The sequence below is a fragment of the Pelmatolapia mariae genome, linkage group LG3_W (genome assembly GCF_036321145.2).
Source record: "Pelmatolapia mariae isolate MD_Pm_ZW linkage group LG3_W, Pm_UMD_F_2, whole genome shotgun sequence".
Classification (NCBI taxonomy): Eukaryota; Metazoa; Chordata; class Actinopteri; order Cichliformes; family Cichlidae; genus Pelmatolapia; species Pelmatolapia mariae.
The window spans coordinates 14410229-14429075 of record NC_086229.1 but is presented as its reverse complement, the minus strand read 5'-3'; the positions used below and the strand labels follow the sequence as shown (position 1 = coordinate 14429075).

At 41.2% G+C, this 18847-nt stretch overlaps 1 protein-coding gene and 1 pseudogene across 1 annotated transcript in view; one reads left to right on the top strand and one right to left on the bottom strand.

Moving 5' to 3' along the window:
* The window catches only part of LOC134620724 (oocyte zinc finger protein XlCOF6-like), a 95285-nt gene that overhangs the window by 49834 nt on the left and 26604 nt on the right, over window positions 1-18847 (bottom strand). The gene's annotated exons all lie outside the window — the stretch shown is intronic.
* LOC135932485 (uncharacterized) lies at window positions 3765-4375 on the top strand (annotated as a pseudogene).

Here is an 18847-nt window from a genome sequence, read left to right as displayed (position 1 = left end):
GATGCTAAAGATGAGAAGATCCAGTGTGACATCATCGTTACCTGGCAACAGAAGCCCTCAGCCCATCTGACTTTATTGGAGGATATTTACACCAGCAACACTGTTTAGTTTGATATGATGGATTAACAACATGCTGTGGTATCCAGTTCATCTGTAATAGATACTGGATCTAATCAGTGAGCAGATATTTGATCACCTTATTTATAACTATACTAGAAACAAATACAACTATGTTGGTGATTCATGCAAACTTGCATATCAGCCTTTTAATATAGATGATAAAAATATGCACCCAAACATTTGTGGACATGGATAAACTATCTGATCCAAAAAGCAGGACGTGACACAGCTAGAAAATGAAAGTGTGTAACAGCTGAAGTCAAATGTAATGCAGAGTTGAATCTGCACTTGGATCCATCTGTGAAAGGTCCACATGTAGGGATCACATGAGTCCTGATGTTTGTCAGTGCAGCTTGATAACTCCATCTACTGTGGGCTACATATACTGGGCTGGTAGCTGCATAGTTTCAAATCAGAGGCTCTTCTAACACAGGCAGCCATGTTGAGTTTAGACTCCAGCCGACCACCGGCAGTCTGAAATGGAATGAAGCACATTGACAGCGAGCAGGTCCAAACAGGAACGCACCCATTTGTATGCGTGGCAATGATGTGGCCGCAGCTGACACAGGATTGTTTCAAACTAAACATCAGACGCATTTCACAGAGTTCACAAATAAAGTCACGTTTTTATCTTTGAAGATGATCATAAAGTAGAATTTATGGTCCAGTAGTTAACAGCAGGTGGTTTGAGCCCTTCTGATGCAGCAGAAACAGGATTTGGAGGAAGATGTTAACAGATTAGAAAGAATTGTAGACTGTGAATCAATGCAAGTCTTTCTAGATAGACAGATCTTTAATAATCCCTCAGGTAGGTTCCTCTGGGACAGTCACAGATAGAGACACCAATTCTGACGTTTGAAAGCTGACTTTGAATTTTCATAACTCGTCATGTACACAGATGTTAATTATACATATTCCTAGTACTGAACTCTAAATCAATATGAAGAAAATGCTCCTACTAATCTGCATATATGTTGATATCAAATCCTTTTCCAGCACATGGATAAATCTCTATAAATCTTTCAGTCTGATCAGAATGGTCACAGTGTTGTTATTGCAGCACTCCCTGATGTTTGACAAGCTAAATGTCCATTTTAAAGTGTTCGTGTGTAGGATTGTGTTTTCCTTCCTTTGTGCAGTTCTTACAGTAAACATGTTTGAATGTTTCCTGTTCCCCTGATGCTTCTTCCTGTTGGATAAAGTTGGTTTGAATAACATGTTCTTATAGGTTTCAATGAACTTCAAACTGTGATCCACTTACAAAACTGTCTCATTTTATTGGAACGATCCACATTTGCATCCATTCACGGTACATTTGACATCTGAACACGTTTGTACACATGATGAAAGGACAGATGGTGTTTGTGTGTCCTTCTTAAACTTAGTGTGAATGTTTCATCATGTAGAACTACTTAGAACAAAGTCTTTGGGAACATTTGGAGAACACGTTTAGGAAAGTAACATCCTGGTAGAACATTTTCTTAAAGCAAAGCAGAGCTGCAACATGACTGTGAGGATTCACGATAATAAAGTCACAATACTTTATTATTATGAAGACTAAAGTGCACCTTAATGCTGCCAATGAATACACATGTGTGAGCACAGCTGACATACACTACACTGACCCCACTCGCCCCATTTCTTCATCCACTTCTTGCTGTTGTAGTTGAAATGAGACGCAGATGCAGCAAAAGTAAGAGGCTCTAAAATCCACAAAAAGGGGGCTTGTTAGATCAGGATATTGGATGTGATGCATATAAAACATGGATAATACACCACTTTATTTGAAGACTTCCCATCTGTAGCACTGCCTCAGTTCTGGATGTTTCCACAGACTCCTCTGGGCTCTGTGCACCTAGAGAAAAGGTCAAAGGTCAGCAGCACATGTAGTTGGGACAATTCTTCATTTACAAACTACAGTCGCACAAACTGCACAATCATTTTCCTCCAATTACGACTTTTCACTTGCAGAAATGGTCCTGTACGATTTCTAGGTTATGATATCAAAAACTAGTTCCTAATGGCAGCGATTCACTCAGTTAACATGTGTTTCCACCAACCTCACACACAGATCCAATAAGATCAGGAAGTGGGCAGTATAGTACAATATGTGTTATTTTGTCCTGCACTGCGCAAACTAAAGATCTGCTGAAGTGTTGGAAATGATTCAGATGATTCAGATGTTTCTCACATCCTGCGGCTCCCCTTCGCCCGCTACGTGTAATTAATGCGGAAGCGGTGTCAAACTTCTCTACGTCTTTTTTGGATTCTGCATCTGTCACTCTCGACTGTTGTTCTCTTCACTCGGTTGATGACTGTGCTAATACCTTGTTATTGCTATTTTCTTCAATTCTTGATACTGTTGCCCCCATTAAAATGAAGCGCCCTAGAACCTACTCTCAGTGTTGGCTTAATGACACTACGCGGGCTTTACGTCGTGTGTGTCGGCGCGCTGAGAGAAGGTGGAAAAAAGATAAACTTCAGGTTTCTCTCGACATGCTACGGACTAGCCGCTTAAAATTCCAAAGTGCTGCTAAAACGGCCAAAACGTCCTTCTTGTCTAAAATCATCCTGGCCAATGACCATAACCCCCGTACCTTATTTAAAATTTTTAACTCTGTGGTTAACCTTTCCCCGGATATGTCTTTAAATTATTCTCAGGCTCTCTGTGAGCGATTTCAAATTCATTTTTTAGATAAGATCACATTTCTTAAGTCCTCTCTTCGTCCTATTTTATATCCCCTCATCATCCCCGAGTGCATTTCAACATTCCACCAGTTTGAGCCTGTGTCACTTTTGTCTCTTAAGCGGCTAGTTGCTCAAATTAATAACACCAATACTGTGCTTGACATTCTTCCATCTCGCATAGCTAAGGACTGTTTTGATGTAATCGGACCTAGTATCCTATTTCTTATGAACTTTTCCTTGCTCTCAGGCTGTGTTCCTTTGGCTTTTAAGCATGCTGTAGTCTACCCGATTCTTAAAAAAATAAATTTTGACTGTTATGACCTTTCAAACTACAGACCGATCTCTAAGCTTTCGTTTTTGTCCAAGATCCTGGAGAGACTAGTTCTCTCCCAACTCCAGGTGTACTTGGACACGAACCATATCGCTGAGAAATTTCAATCTGCCTTTAAACCATTGCATAGCACTGAAACGGCGTTGCTTAGAGTTCTTAATGATATTCTTGTAACCACTGATACTGGACGCTCTATGGTCCTAGTTTTACTCAACCTCTCTTCGGCCTTTGATATGGTGGACCATAACATTTTATTACTAAGACTTGAGCACACTGTGGGTATTAGAGGCACTGCCCGCGACTGGTTTAAATCATACCTCGCTGATAGATCCTTTTCAGTTAACTTAGGCACCTTCTCCTCTTCCTCCGCTCCGGTCTGTTGTGGTGTTCCTCAAGGATCAGTTTTAGGCCCTATTCTTTTTTCTTGTATTTGCTTCCCCTAGGCGCAATCCTTGAAAAACACTACACTACTTTCAAGAATGCATGCGGAAGGTCAAAGAATGGTTCCTGAGTAATTCTCTTGTGTTAAATGATAAGAAGACTGAGATTGTGGTGTTCAATAGTAAAATCCCTCGTGCCCGACTCTGTACTGCCCTGGGTTCCTTTGCTAACTTTTCTTGTGACTATGTCAGTAACTTGGGATAGCTCGCTCAAACTCGATAAGCAAGTATCTGCTGTAGTGAGATCTAGCTTCCACCAACTGCGCCTTATTTCTAAGGCTAGGCATTATGTTCCACATGAGGACCTGGAGAAGCTTATCCATGCTTTTGTGACCTCCAGGCTGGATTATTGTAACTCCTTGTACTACGGTCTTCCCTCTTCTCTTCTTCTTAGACTGCAAACAGTCCAAAATGCAGCAGCCCGCCTCTTGACTGGTACCAGGAAATTCTGCCCTATTACTCCTGTTCTAGCTAGCTTGCATTGGCTGCCCATAAGGTACCATATTCAATTTAAAATACTACTCCTTACATTCAAAACTATTAATAAATTGGCGCCAAGTTATCTTAGTGAACTTCTCAAACCACATACTCCTGCTAGAACACTTAGATCTGCCACTCAACAACTTCGGACCCAACCCAGATCTCGGTTGAGTCCCGGGGTGACCGTGCGTTTGCTCTGGCTGCCCCAGTACTGTGGAATACCCTTCCTCTCGACCTCCGCGCATCTGATTCCATTGCACTGTTCAAATCACGACTAAAAACCCACCTATTCAATCTTGCCTTTCCCTCTAGTTAATATTTCTTGTATGACTTTATATTATGCACTTTTATGCTCATTTAATTTCTTGTTTGCTCTGTACCTGTTGCTTTCTTATGTATCAGTGACAGCTACCTGCTTGCATACTTAGTACTTGCCTTGGTCCTATTTCTATTATCTTCCTTCTATTCCCAATGTTACTTGTTAAGCACCTTGGCATACCCTTGGTTTTTAAGTGTGCTTTATAAATAAAGTTTATTATTATTATATTATTATTTTGGACGATAAAGCAGAAGATCAGACATGAAAGTGGAGATAACAGAAGACCTGCAGCAAAGGGTCAGAGGTCAGACTGGGCCACTGGATTCAACAATGAGCCAATGATCATCTTGTCAAGTAGTGACTAAAGCAGAGCCCTGACGTTCTGACATTTATCACACAGTTAGAACAAATGTCTGCTGATGACTTCATCTCATGAAATGACTGATAGATGTCAATTCATTGATCAGCTGAGCTGCTGCTGCTGATTTTCATCGTGCACAGAAACATTCAGCTTGTGTCAATCAGTAAATAACTCCCACTACTCTCAGTTTGAACTGTTCCCACTCAAAATGCTGTCAGAACAATGGTCATTGTAGAACTTCACAAACATCAAGTGTTGTTTTCCACATGTAAGATCAGCAAACTTACAGAAACTTCCTGTTGCCACACACGGCCTCTAAAATCTTTCTGTCTGAAGTCCACTCTCTGTGTCGGATCTACAGGAAACAGCAAGATCTTATTTACATGGTTTTCAATGTGTCTCCTTACAAAAAGTCCAACCAATGAACAAATGTGTATATTTGCGGAGGCCGAACAAAAGCATGAGACATTTCTCTGTTTCTATAAACTGGTGTCAAACACAAATATGAAGAGTCATTGACAGACTCCAAAATGCCCCCGCAGTGAATCAACGGGAAATCCTACAGTGTGCAGAGAATCTTAATGGCTCCAACATCAACACATCCACAATGTTGGATCCAGTTCTACCTCACAGAGTTACTAAGACACACCCTCTGCCAGCATTACAACAGCTCCACCTGCTTCACCTGCCTCCTCAGCCTCTGTACACCTGAAGAGAAAAGAAAGGCTCCAAAAGCTCAAATCTACAGAGGATTCATGAAGTTTCATCCAACAATAACATGTTTGCCTTCCACAGTGTGCTGTTAGACACCACTGTACCTCTGCCATTTCAAAAAGAGCAGCTTGCTTTGTGTTTAAGTTCCTAATCTTTGTTTTCTTTGTGAACAACATCTGGAGCTTTTTGACTCATAGAAACATCATTTTGTTCTTTAGATGACAGCAGATTGGGACTGAATAATCAATCACTATCAAACCAATAAAGATGCTGATTTTACAGGAACTTTGTTGGAGAAGCTGTAAAGACATGAAACTGGTGGAGATCCCAAACCAGTTGATAGTGCTGATTATTCCAAATAAAGCTGTTTTCCATTTGAGATGAAATGACTTTCTGTCCTGATATATAATAAAGATGTTAGTTGTGTTTGAGCCCCTGTATTAAAAGTAGATCCAGTTTAAAGTCAGCTTGAGTTTGATTTCTTTATGTCAAAGCTGCTCATGATGTTGAGCTGCTGATGGAATAAAAACAGTGAAAAATCTGCCTCAATATAAAAGCATGTAGTCCAGACTTAAATGTAGCCTGTTGTTAGCTGAGGTCCACACACAGTGTTTGACAGTGTAAACTGTGTGAAAGGGCTGCTGGTGGAGCTCACTAGGATGAGCAGGTGACCATGTGTCACGAGGTGGAGAGCAGCTGGCCTGGCTTTGATTCTGACCACGTCCCCTTTCTCTCTCCCTCTGCTTTGCTGACACTTATATTCACTGCTCTGTCCAATAAAGCTGAAAAAGGCCCCAAATCAAAGAAATCTGCCTGCAGCCTCTGAAATGTCTTCTGTTTCCTTCCAGAGGCCGATGACTTTTTCACTGTCAGCCCATCAGACAGTCCAGTAGCATTTATGATATGTCATGATGTTGAAGAGACTGCTATGGTGGCCTCCCATGACCCCCAGCCTCATCTACACTGAGATGCAGACATTTGAAAACATTCAGCAGACAACTGAATAATAGTACAACGCAACAGTCTGTGTACAGACACACACTGAGCTTTCATATAGTCAAAGGAGTCAATCAAACACAGCTAGTTGAGTCCTTTCTTGTGTGAGTCTAAAGTGAATCTAGTATTTGAAAGTCCACTTCCTGTATTTGTTGTTGAAGACTTCTTCAGCTTCTTCTCAAGGACATCAGCTGCTTGTTTGGCAGCAGAGGCAGTTAAGAAGCTTCCTGAAAAACACTGAACAGTGAGTTCACTCTGGCATATGACAAATTCAGCTTTCTATGTGGAAATGTGGAAATGTGTCTGTGTCAACCTTTCAAATGCTGTTGAATCCAAAACATCAGCGGCTCCTTGGCTGCTCACTTCATGCACTTCTGTCTTTGTGACAGTCCAATGACATCACAGCTGTTTCCACCCCCAGTGTCTCAGGACTGGACACCTTTAAACATGTGGAGGATCAAACAGCCGTCCAGCTAAACATACATGAAACTATCAAAGCTGACAATCATTCCAATAACATCTAATGGTACATATATATAGACACAGGACTACAAGGAAATTGAGTCACAATTGAGTCCCTCTTTTGTGTTCAAATTGTGTGCATGTTTTAGATGTGTGTCACATGTAGAAACACAAAAATCCCACAATGACACAAAGATTGGTTTGACACAACTGTGCAGCTGTAAGTTGTTTCTAATGATTCATTGAAGCTCTTCTAACATTCTGGAGACAATCAGTACATGAATCTGTTCAACACAACAACAATTTGACTTCAGTGTGAACGTTTGCCATTAAATAACCTTCTTCATCTAGCTGACAAGCATCCTTCATTCTATGATATTAACAGTTCCTCCTGTTGATGACAAACCTCTGACATGATCTGCTTGAGGAGCTTTTTCATGCGAAGCTCTCTGAGCTCAGGGCCAGGAAGGGGACAGCAAGAGACTGAACAGGCTGATCCGAAGGGCCAGCTCTGTTCTAGGATGCCCTCTGGACCCAGTGGAGGTGGTGAGTGACAGGAGAATGGTGGCTAAGCTGTCATCCCTGCAGGACAACATCTCCCACCCCATGCAGGAGACTCTGACAGCACTGAGCAGCTCCTTCAGTGGCTGCAGTACCCATGGTGTGGGACGGAGAGATTTCGCAGGTCTTTCCTCCACAACAAAGACTTCAACTGATCAAAACACACACATGTGCAATAACACTAAGAGCAATACCCTTTTTCTGAAAAGTTGTTGTTAATAGAATGTCAAATATAATGTCAGTATTATCTTTTAATTAGTAAATAGGTTTACTTATGGTTTACTTATGATAGGATAAACTATCTATGTCTGTTTTACTCTAAGTGCATTTTGTTTAGATGAACTGCTGGACTTCCAGGCCAGCAGGGTTAGGAAGTCATTTTATGGAAACATACGCACACACATACACACACCTAAACATGTAAGGAACAAACACCCACTGATGTATAAATAAAGGCCAGGGCAGTTTCAGAGCGCATGTCACAGAGCCATCACTCTCACTGTGGATGCTCAGTGCTGCCCTTGTATGCAAGTAAAACTGTGTTTCTCCTCTCTGATTCTTAACTGAAGAAGTGTTTTAGAATAAATCTCTTGACATTTGTTTTGGTCCTTCGTAGCCGGAGCAGAAACATCAGAACTGTTATCTGTGACTCTGTCCCAGGATCTGGCACACTGTTTCCTGACGCCGTGGAGCCAGCACCGAAGACTGTGCACAGCCCTCTTAGACAAGGAGGACCCGGAACGTTTGAGTCCGGGCCGGTCTGTTCCACAGCGGTGGGATTCAGTCTGACAATCTGAACCACCAGTGAGTCATCTGAGGGTGAGAAACACTATTTTCATATATAAGACAGCCGCAGAGATTTAATGAAATGCGTAAAATAGGTTAAGGTTCGCCGAAAGGAACCGAATTAGGCTTAGGTTTGAGAGGTATTCTGTGTGTCGGTGTTAAGCAGTGACGATAATAATAAAATTCCTTAGTTTGTCACTTTCAGGTGAATAGCAGACCTGGATCAGTTTTCCACATGCAGCAGTCGGAAGAAAGTTATAGTTTAACATCATTGAAAACAATCAGGCCAAGTTTCTGGCTAACTTATTTACAGCTCCATGTGTCCCTCAACCTCACAAGCGAGCTCTCACTCCTCCCTGAAGACGAGGAATGCAGCTCCAAAGAGCAATAACATGGCAGATAAAGAGACAGCAGAGTCCTGAGCAAAGAGTCCCAGCAAGCAGCAGCAGTGTGGACAAACAGCATTGGAGAGGAAAAACAAACCCATCATCCTGACTGGATGAATGGCACTGTGTTTCCAACTAGCTGCAAATTCACTGTGCTTGTGAAAAGAACGTTTGAGGTGAACTGAGGAGACTGTTGGAAGTTGACATTTGCCACCTTTGGAGAAAATGGCAAAAAGAGACAGTGAAGAATACAGGACAAAGCTGGAAGAAGAACTGCCGGCTATTGGACTGTTGAAGTGGGAGAGGACAACAGAGTGAGAGCAGTAGGTGAGAACACAGAGGAATGCTGTTGTTTAATGTGGGAAATCAAACTTTGGGTTAGCAAACCTGGGGAAAAAAATACTGACTGCTAAAGTTGAAAATTGTGAAGGAATCTGAACCACTGCAAAAAGAAACATATACAAAATCACACACACAAGCGGAACATGCATTAACCCTACTAACACAAACAAAAGACAGCTCATGAAGATTAGGCAGCATCTTGAGCATGTGAGTCTTTTTATCATCTTGTCCAAGTCACTTCGTGTGATGAAAAGATCAGTGGACTCATAGCACGTTAGTTAAAAATGATCAATTAATAGCAGAGAAGTGTGTAGGAAAGGCAGCTTTAAGAACATGCCCTGCTGGAGATGCAGCTCCAGACACATTGATTAAACCTGCCTAATAACACAAACACACATGCAATGAAAATCAGCTTGTTATCTCGCATCAGTGTTAAAATAGTGTCAATTTAACAGAGACTTGTTATCAAATGCTGAATTTATCCAATGCTGACAGTTAACTCTCTATGGTTGCACGACAGCAGTTTAATTTTTGTGGATTTACCCTCCTGAGATAAGGAGTGTGTGTCATGACTTAACGAGGCCTTTTTATTTTGATACTTTCACAGTGCACTGAAAGTTTTGTTTGATAATCTCTGTTTGAGCAGATCTGCACGATTGGAACAAAAGCGCTATACGACATGTCGAGGAAACCGTTGCAAACCGTTGACTTTCTCCAAAAAATTAAAATGGGCTCAGGAGAAAGTCACTTATCTGGGATAATTAAAATGAAAGTCCCTGTCAAAAAGGATACAGCAAGATAAATTCTAAATTCTTCTTTTGAAATTTTCTTCTTTTTCTTTTTAAAATGACGTCATTTTGCTGAGTGTGGAAACTGAATGCGTCGATGGGTTCCACTTTTAGCAAAGAATGAATGAATGCATGAATGAGTGAATGACAAATGAGTAAGAGAAATAAAACTGACTGATTGACAACAGCTGACAAAAGCTGACACGATTTTACTGATGTAACACGACTGTGCAAAGTTAACCCCCACCTGACAAAGGTGCAGATAAATCTATGTGTGTTTCTTCTTACAAGGCGCAGGAAGATGACAGCAACATTCGAGGTTGTGTGACAATCTAACCTTTTAAATGCCATTTTCTGTGTTTGAGAATCTATCAGGGGTGTGTTATTTATTGGCTTGTGCGCAGCGTTAACATTTCTTTTCTACAGCAGAGAGTTAATCATGTGTTTGATTATGTGAGTTACAGTAGGGCACACTAATGGTTGATGTTTTTTCTATTACAGGATTACTGGGTTTATGAGTGAAGGGAACCTACAGGCTATATGTTGATTATGCTGTTACACTGTGTTGTTGGGAAAATGTTAAAGGTTACTTTGACGATGTGAATAACATGTGAGAACTTTATGATCTTTTTACAGCACCTCTGGACCCTGTCAATTTGTGCCTGACCTCCAGGATTATCCATGTGTGTTGCTAATGTTTGTTTTTCTAAGTGTGCATGTAGAGGATTCAGCAGAGACGGACAAGTAACGTGAGAAAGCAAATGGGAGATGCAGTGTTTATGGAGTAGTTTAATATGGGGCTCATTAGCTGGCCACTACTGAGCTCCTAGTGATAGCTAAGTGGAGTGACTTTGCTTAAGGGAAGTCACCGATTACATTAATGTTAACTGAGTACGTGGGATGATCCATGTCTGAGGCAAATTATGCCAATAATTGCAGTTTACTGATTTGAGAAAACCTGCACATGATACTTGTCCTGTTGATGCTGAATGCTTTCTTACTCGTAGTATACAATTGTTTATAAGTGTGAAGGTTGATTTTACTTCTAGATCCTGTTTTCCAGGCCATGATGGTGTGTATGCAGGCTCCTGGCGGAGCAGGGTTTTAAGCAAACCTAATATGCAAAACACACTAACATCTTTTATTGCAGGATTATAGGTCCGGGGTGGTGCTGCTCCAGAGGGGGAGACACCCTGATTTTGCCTGGGACATGATCTAGCTACACTTTTTTTTCTTTCAGACAGGAATCTAGGTTTGATGAGTGGACTCATGGGAGTGTCCATGCGTCAAGAGGAGGGGTTCAGAATTACAGAGTTACATGAAACTATCTTTTTTTTTATGTTTTCTAAACTATGTTTTTATGATTTTTGCAGTGATTTGTGTGATTAACGGTTCATTTACAGGTATTAAACCTATGCAAGTGGTGCATCTATGTTTAGATGAGGCTTTGATGGTCCATAAATGAAGCTCACTGAACTAAAGAATGTGGTTTGATGATGATTGACATGCTTTCCAAATAGGTTTTTCCTTCTAGCAAGGAAATACAGGTGCAGCAGTTAAAGTATTGCTGAAAGGAATTTTCTGAGGCCCAGTGAGAAGCAACCCATTCCAGGCATAGCTGACAGCCAAAGCAGTGGTAGAGGTCAAAGGTCGAGCGGTTTGGGGCCCATCATGAGATCAGACTTTGGAGCCACAGCAAGGACCACGAAGCTGCGTTGGAATGAGAGCTGTGCCAAGGGGGCTTTCCAGAGACCAACAGAGGAGATTGTGGACGACAGACGGGCACCTGAAGGATGAGGGGAGCGTGCCAAGCTCCAATTGACAGCGCAGGCGGAGTCCAAGGATGGCATCATGATTCTGTGAAAAGCACAGGAACCAGAAGCGATGGTGGTGATGACAGCAGTTTCCTATGAACATCACCTAATGCTGTGTCACTATACTGTGCATACGATGGCACACTGAAGACTGCTGGGATCATAACAGCAGTAAGATAACTGGATCCAGCATCCTTTCCATAGAGGATTTTTTCCTGCAGAGAGAATGGACAATGGAGGAGTCATAAATATCCCCCACAGGACAAGGAGGCCTGAAGTGAGGTGATGGGGGTTGGCAGAGGCCATAAAACTAGAGTGCTGAAGAGGTCTGCAGCTTTTACGATAGCTGAGACCCACGTTGACAAACAACAAACTCAACTGGTATGTTTGAATGTCTATTCTACATACATTTGGACTCTGATCCTATGGACAGTGATGGGAACAACTGGAAGAGACATCTATGAGGCACTGCAGAACTTAACTGTTCTGCAGAAATATGTGGCGGACCACACATCAGAAGGATGACTCTGAAGTTACAAAGGGAAACAATTTTGCTGATAAAGCTGCAAAAGCAGCAGCCATAGCAACCACAGTCTTACTAACGACTTGTGAAAATCACACTATCCCACTGTCTACACTGCAGGATGAACAAAAGCAGCACGATCACAAGAACAAACGCAATGGATAAAACACGGAGCATTATTAGACACTGATGACATATGAAATAGCAGGAATTCCCATTCTTCCCAAATCATTACACAAAACAGCCGCTCTAGTGAGCCATGGTTTAAGTCATGTCTCAACAGGAGGGAAGATGATCTCTACAATACATCAACAATTTTATACTGTAAATTTTGAAACTTCAGCAAAAGAATATGTGAGAACATCTATGACCTTCAACAATACTTAAGGTTGAAGCCAGTTGCTAAAAAGACTACTTATTGAATTTGGAATATTTTTACTTTTATTTTGTGTCTTTGTAACATGTATCCTGCCATGCCTAAAACTCATGATTAACCGTATAATATTTTCCACTGTTACTGAATACATAGTCATGACGAATGATGATGAAGACTCCGACCTGTTGCAACGTGAAGATTTTGTGTGATTAATGAGGATGTGACAGAAAATGTATAACAAGATGTTACATACTGATAGCTCATTTAAAAGTTAAACTGACAACAGGAGGGAATGTTAATAGAATGTCAAATACAATGTCAGTATTGCCTTTTAATTATATAGGTTTACTCATGGTAGAATGCTGCATGTAATCATTTGTGTTTAGAAGTATGTAGTTGATAGTATCCTGAAAGAATGTCTCATCCTAGGAAGCTTGTGTGATTCCAGAGTGTTCTGGTTTTCACACCCACATCCTGGGAGCATGGGAGAGGTCGTACCTTCTTTTATTGTTTTATGGCAGGATAAACGTATCTATGTCTGTTTTACTCTAAGTGCATTTTGTTTAGATGAACTGCTGGACTTCAAGGCCAGCAGGTTAGGAAGTCGGTTATGGACACACACACACCTAAACATCCACATTCCAATGTAAAGAACAAACACCCACTGATGTATAAATAAAGAACAGGGCAATGGCACGGGGCGAGTCTCAGAGCCCGCACCTCTGTGCGAGCTCTGTGGCTGCCCTTGCTTGCAAGTAACTAACTGCAGTGTGTTTCTCCTCTCTGATTCTCAACTGAAGAAGTGTTTTAGAATAAATCTCTTGACAGCCCTCAACGACTTTTACTGCCGGTTTGATGAGACATCAAGCAGCTTTCACAACTCAATAGAGAATTCCCCAACAATAGAGACACTTTGGTCACTCATGGTGAATGGACTGATTCTTATATAGCGCTTTTCTACTCTCCCGGAGTACTCAAAGCGCTCTATACAACACACCACATTCACCCAGTCACACCCATTCTCACAAGCAATACCTCTATACTGAGTGTTTTCTAACTCCACTCACACACATTCATACTCCGATGGATGCATCGGAGAGCAACTTGGGCTTAGTATCTTGCCCAAGGATACTTGGCATGCAGACTGGAGGAGCCTGAGATCAAACCTCCAACCTTCCAATCAGTAGGTGACCTGCTCTACTTCCTGAGCTACAGCCACCCCATCCCCCCACAACAAAGCAATTAATGCTATGAAAGACTTCACCCACAGGAGCAACCTCCTCACTTCACACCTATGAGGATTTCACACCACCTTCTCCCACTACAACCCTTCATATTCAAGAAGCAGATGTGAGGAAGCAGTTTAACCCTTTAGAAATACTAAAGAACCAATTCAATTCAATTCAATTGCATCTATATGGCGCTAAATCACAAGAAAAGTAGCCTCAAGATGCTTTATATTGTACAATAGATACAGAGAAAAGCCCAACAATCATATGACCCCCTATGAGCAAGCACTTTGGCGAAAGTTCGAAGAAAAAACTCCCTTTTAACAGGAAGAAACCTCCGGCAGAACCAGGGAGGGGCGGGGCCATCTGCTGCGACCGGTTGGGGTGAGCGAAGGAAAACAGAATAAAGACATGCTGTGGAAGAGAGACAGAGATTAATAACAGATATGATTCGATGCAGAGAGGTCTGTTAACACATAGTGAGTGAGAAAGGTGACTGGAAAGAAAAACTCCTCGTGTGTCATAGTGGTCTGATCAGACAATATATTTACCCTTCTGTGCCATTTCATGTTTAGGTCAGTTATGTTTGTTTAGGTCAGTTATATTTCTTTGTGCAGTCATTTGGTTTGTTAAGTTTGCAGTTCTTTGCCTGAGTTCAGTTTTGTTTCTTTGACATTTTTTATGAGCTTAACATTAATTACTTTTGTAAATATAATATTTGGGTTAAATGAATGAAAACTTTGTTTTTCTAATAATTCTTGTGACTCCTTCTGCTTTTTCAACTTGGTTCATCACACAGCCCTAAATATTTGTTTAATGTCCTGGTCAAACATTACTCCAAGGTGTTACTGGAGGCCAAGGTAATGCCATCCACAGCAAGTATCTGGTTAGATACCATATTTCTAGGTATTTTAGGGCCAAGTATAATCAGCAGCATAAAGTTTGTTTCCACCCAGGTCTTTATATCAAGCTCTGCTGTGTTCAAGCTATTAATCACTGCGCGCAGGAGAGCCAAAACACACATCAAACATTAGAGTTCAGTTATGCCAGCTTTAACCTTGGGATGCCTCAGCTTCTCTTTTATATCCCCCACACTCAACTCTCTGCATCAGGAAGCTCCTGCCACTGGTCACCCTGGGAGTTTCGTCCTTCTACACCCTAACAGTTAGCAGATAACGTAGTGAAGCATCGCTGACACAAAATTTGACTGACTTTAAACACTGGTCACTTCAGGTGTTGCTCTGATATACAGAAAATGACATCACGGCTCAAACTCTTTGTCAGTAAACCATTTCTTTATTTAACAAATAAAATTTTGGTTTAATTGTTGCAGGATTTCATTACACAAACAAGCTGAAAAAAACCTGCAGAACATACGGATCAATGCATTCAATAAAAATATAACAGGAAACAGATTTCTTAATCAAACTGCTGGAACAAAGCGAACCACTCAACACAAACACTACAGTAGAACAGTTTAGAAAGCTTAAAATGTAAGAGGCACATTTCCATTCATAGCTGCCTCATCAGATCTTTACAGAAGACTCCACCTGAACTCTGTGGAGCCTGATCTCAAGGGTTTAAGTCTGACCCTGAAACCAGAGGAGGATCTTTCCGTCTCTGCAGATTCACTGTGATCCAGAGATGGCAATGATTTCAGTCCTGCATCACGCTGATGTTTGCACAGAGAAGATAACTTAGTAAATGTTTTTGAACATTGGTAACAGTAAACTTCATAATCATTATGCAAATATTTACTCTGCGAATGGTACTCATGGCCATTGACCAGTGGTTGTTGATCAATGCTCATAAGAATTTGCATATTAATGATGAAGAAATTGACCTCACAGCCCATTGTTCATTCATTGGGCCGGTTTCAGACGTTATGCAAATGTACTGTTTACAAGATTAACGTAAAAGCAGGAATCAAGACGTAACAGTTTATTTGTAACATGGAATCGTTTCTGAGTGGAGTATGAACTGAGATTACTCAAACTCTTTCACAGATGAAGTTCTCTTTCATGTGTCTTTGTTCATGCTTAGCATGATCACATGATTGTGAAAAGGTTTTGTCACAGTGTCTGCACTTGTAAGGTTTCTCTCACGTGTGGACTCGTTTATGCTTTTCAAGCTGACGTGCACTGATGAAGGATGACCCACACTGATCGCAGACATGCTTTTTGACGCCACTGTGAAGGAGTTCATATTGTTTGAAGTCCTTTGAAATGGTGAAGCCTCTCCCGCATTCTTTACAGTAGTTCATTTTGTCTCCAGTGTGTCTACGTTGATGTATTTTCAGAGTCCTTCAAGTTTTTCCACAAAGGTCACAACAAAAGTCTTTCCCACAGCGATGACAGGGTTGAGAACTTGATCCATCTGTGTCGCTCTGCTTCTAAACAAAAACACAAAGACAGTGTAAGTCAGTCCTTCAACATTTTTATCCTGAACGTCACCTGAAATAAAGAGCATCTCTGCCAAAGTCCAATTACATTTTACTGTTTACATTATCACACTCAGCTCAATTTAATGTGCTATAAAAACGATAAGAGTAAAAACATTAAAGGAATACTAGTTTAATGCTACAATAACAATAACACAATTCTCAAACACTATCCCTAAAAACCTATGATAAGAGTCTGAATAATCATTCAGAGCTGCCAGTAGAATTGCTAACATGCTAACACACTTTGATGAGCAGAGTTGTTTCAAACAGTCGGGCTGACAAGATAAAAATATAAATACATACCTCACAGTAACTGCACTTGTAGAGTCTTTCTGGTGTGGATCTGTTGGTGTGCTTTCAGGTAACGTGGTCGTTAAGGTCGTTCCTCAGTGTGGGTAAACATGTGACATCGTAACTCTGTGTTTGTGGTAAACTGTTTACCACACTGATCACAGCTGTACACATCATGTCCGGTGTGAATGCGTAGGTGAATGTTTTGGCTCCCTATCAGGCTGAAAGTTTTTCCACAAATGTCACAGCTGTACGCCTTAATTCCAGAGTGGGTAACTAGATGACTCTGTAAGCTGTGACTGTGAGTAAAAGCTCTGCCACACTGATCACAGGTGTACGCTTTAACTCCACTGTGGATGAGTTGGTGTGTTTTTAAGTTTGAAATGTGCGTAAAAGACTTTCCACACTCGTCACAGCTGAATGGTCTCTCTCCACTGTGGAGGAGTTGGTGTGCTTTTAAGTTTCCAGACGTGGTAAAACACTTTCCACAGTCTCCACAGCTGAATGGTCTCTCTCCAGTGTGGATGAGTTTGTGTGATTTTAAGCTTCCAGAGTGGATAAAAGACTTTCCACACTCGTCACAGCTGAACGGTCTCTCTCCACTGTGGATGAGTTTGTGTGTTTTTAATGTTCCAGACTCGGTAAAAGACTTTCCACAGTCTCTACAGCTGAACGGTCTCTCTCCAGTGTGGATGAGTTTGTGATTTTTTTAAGTTTCCAGAGTGGGTAAAAGACCTTCCACACTCGTCACAGCTGAACGGTCTCTCTCCAGTGTGGATGAGTTTGTGATTTTTTAAGTTTCCAGACGTGGTAAAAGACTTTCCACAGTCTCCACAGCTGAACGCTCTCTCTCCACTGTGGATTAGTTGGTGTCTTTTTAAGTGTCCAGCCTGCGTAAAAGACTTTCCACACTCGTCACAGCTGAATGTTCTCTGCCCGTGTGTGAATGACCTGATGCATTTTTAGGGAAGCTTTCACAGTAAAATCTTTCTCAAACTCGTCACGGTTGTATTTTTTTCTTCCACTTTTTTCTTCAACAAAATTGTCAGCCTCCTGAGAGCGCTGACTTCTCGATCCACGTTGGTCCTGCAGTCACAGAGATACAAACAGAGGCAGAGATTTGTGGGAAATACATTATTCTAACCGGCCTTTTATTAGTGGTATTTTGTGAGCTTTTATTAAATAAGTATTTATACTTATTTTCATACACACATTGCAAATGTGCTTATGAGAGTTGGCATTCAGTCTTTTGAGGGTCAATGCAAACACGCTTACAGACACAGATAAATATTAGACTTGTTTCTAGGGCAAAGACTACAGACATTTGGCTGTACCTGTACGCCTGTTCAGTGAGATTAGCACAGAATGTACTCTGGATGTTTCAGAGACGTGTACGAGGAGAAACAACAGCAGGAAACACAGAGTGTGAGATGGTGAGGACGGTTTTTAATTGTTATAGAAGTCAAGTAACTGACGCATATTATGATATCTGCTTACGTATTGTGAGGCTGGACTTTAATATACAAAAGTAGTGTGATGTGTGCTTCCTATTTGAGATCTCTGTAAGTGAGTGACGTTGCAGACCTCTCCCGCATACATGTAATCAATAAATCATTGTTTGACTGGACTTCTCTGGAGTGTTGGTTGTTTTTTCTCGAACTCAAATAAAAGGATCGGGACAGGGTGAAATGCAATCCTGAAACAAACTGAACCTTCAAACTCCCTCCAGTAACACTAGTTTTAAACCCGAGGCTGGTAGGGATGTGAAGTTCACAGGTTTGCTCTAAGAGTCGATTCTTTGTAGTGAATGAGGTTATTTAGCTTCTTTTGTCACAAGAAGCTAAATAACCTTCCCTACCCCACCCGCTTCTATCTATCTATATACACATACATATATACACATATATATGTGACGCCCACAAGTGTATGGTCACAATTATAATTTTTTTGTCAATTGTTTTTGATGTAAATGACCTGATTTTATAGTGATATTGCACTTTTCATTTAGAGTTATGGACAATGTAATTGCGTGGCATTGCCACAAGGGGGAGATAGCGCTGAGTGCGATAGGCTGTTGCAACGCTTCTGTGCCTCAGACGAGGAAGAGCCTGCAGACCGAACGCAACTCATGTCTCCTGTCTCTGCTTTTCTGTTAAAAAAAACAGGTTAGTACTTTAAGTTTGCTCACTGCAATGTATATATAAAGGCAAGAAACCTTTTTCTGTCTTTGGTTAAAGACCACGAATGTTGTGAGAGTGTGTTTTCACCGACTGAGAGTAAGCTAACTATACCGCCATTTGTAATGGAAGCTGCCATTTCACTCGTAGTCTAAATAGGCAGCTGGTCTTATTATCTGTTTTATTTTGTGACAAATGCAGCTCTTGGACACTTCTTTTA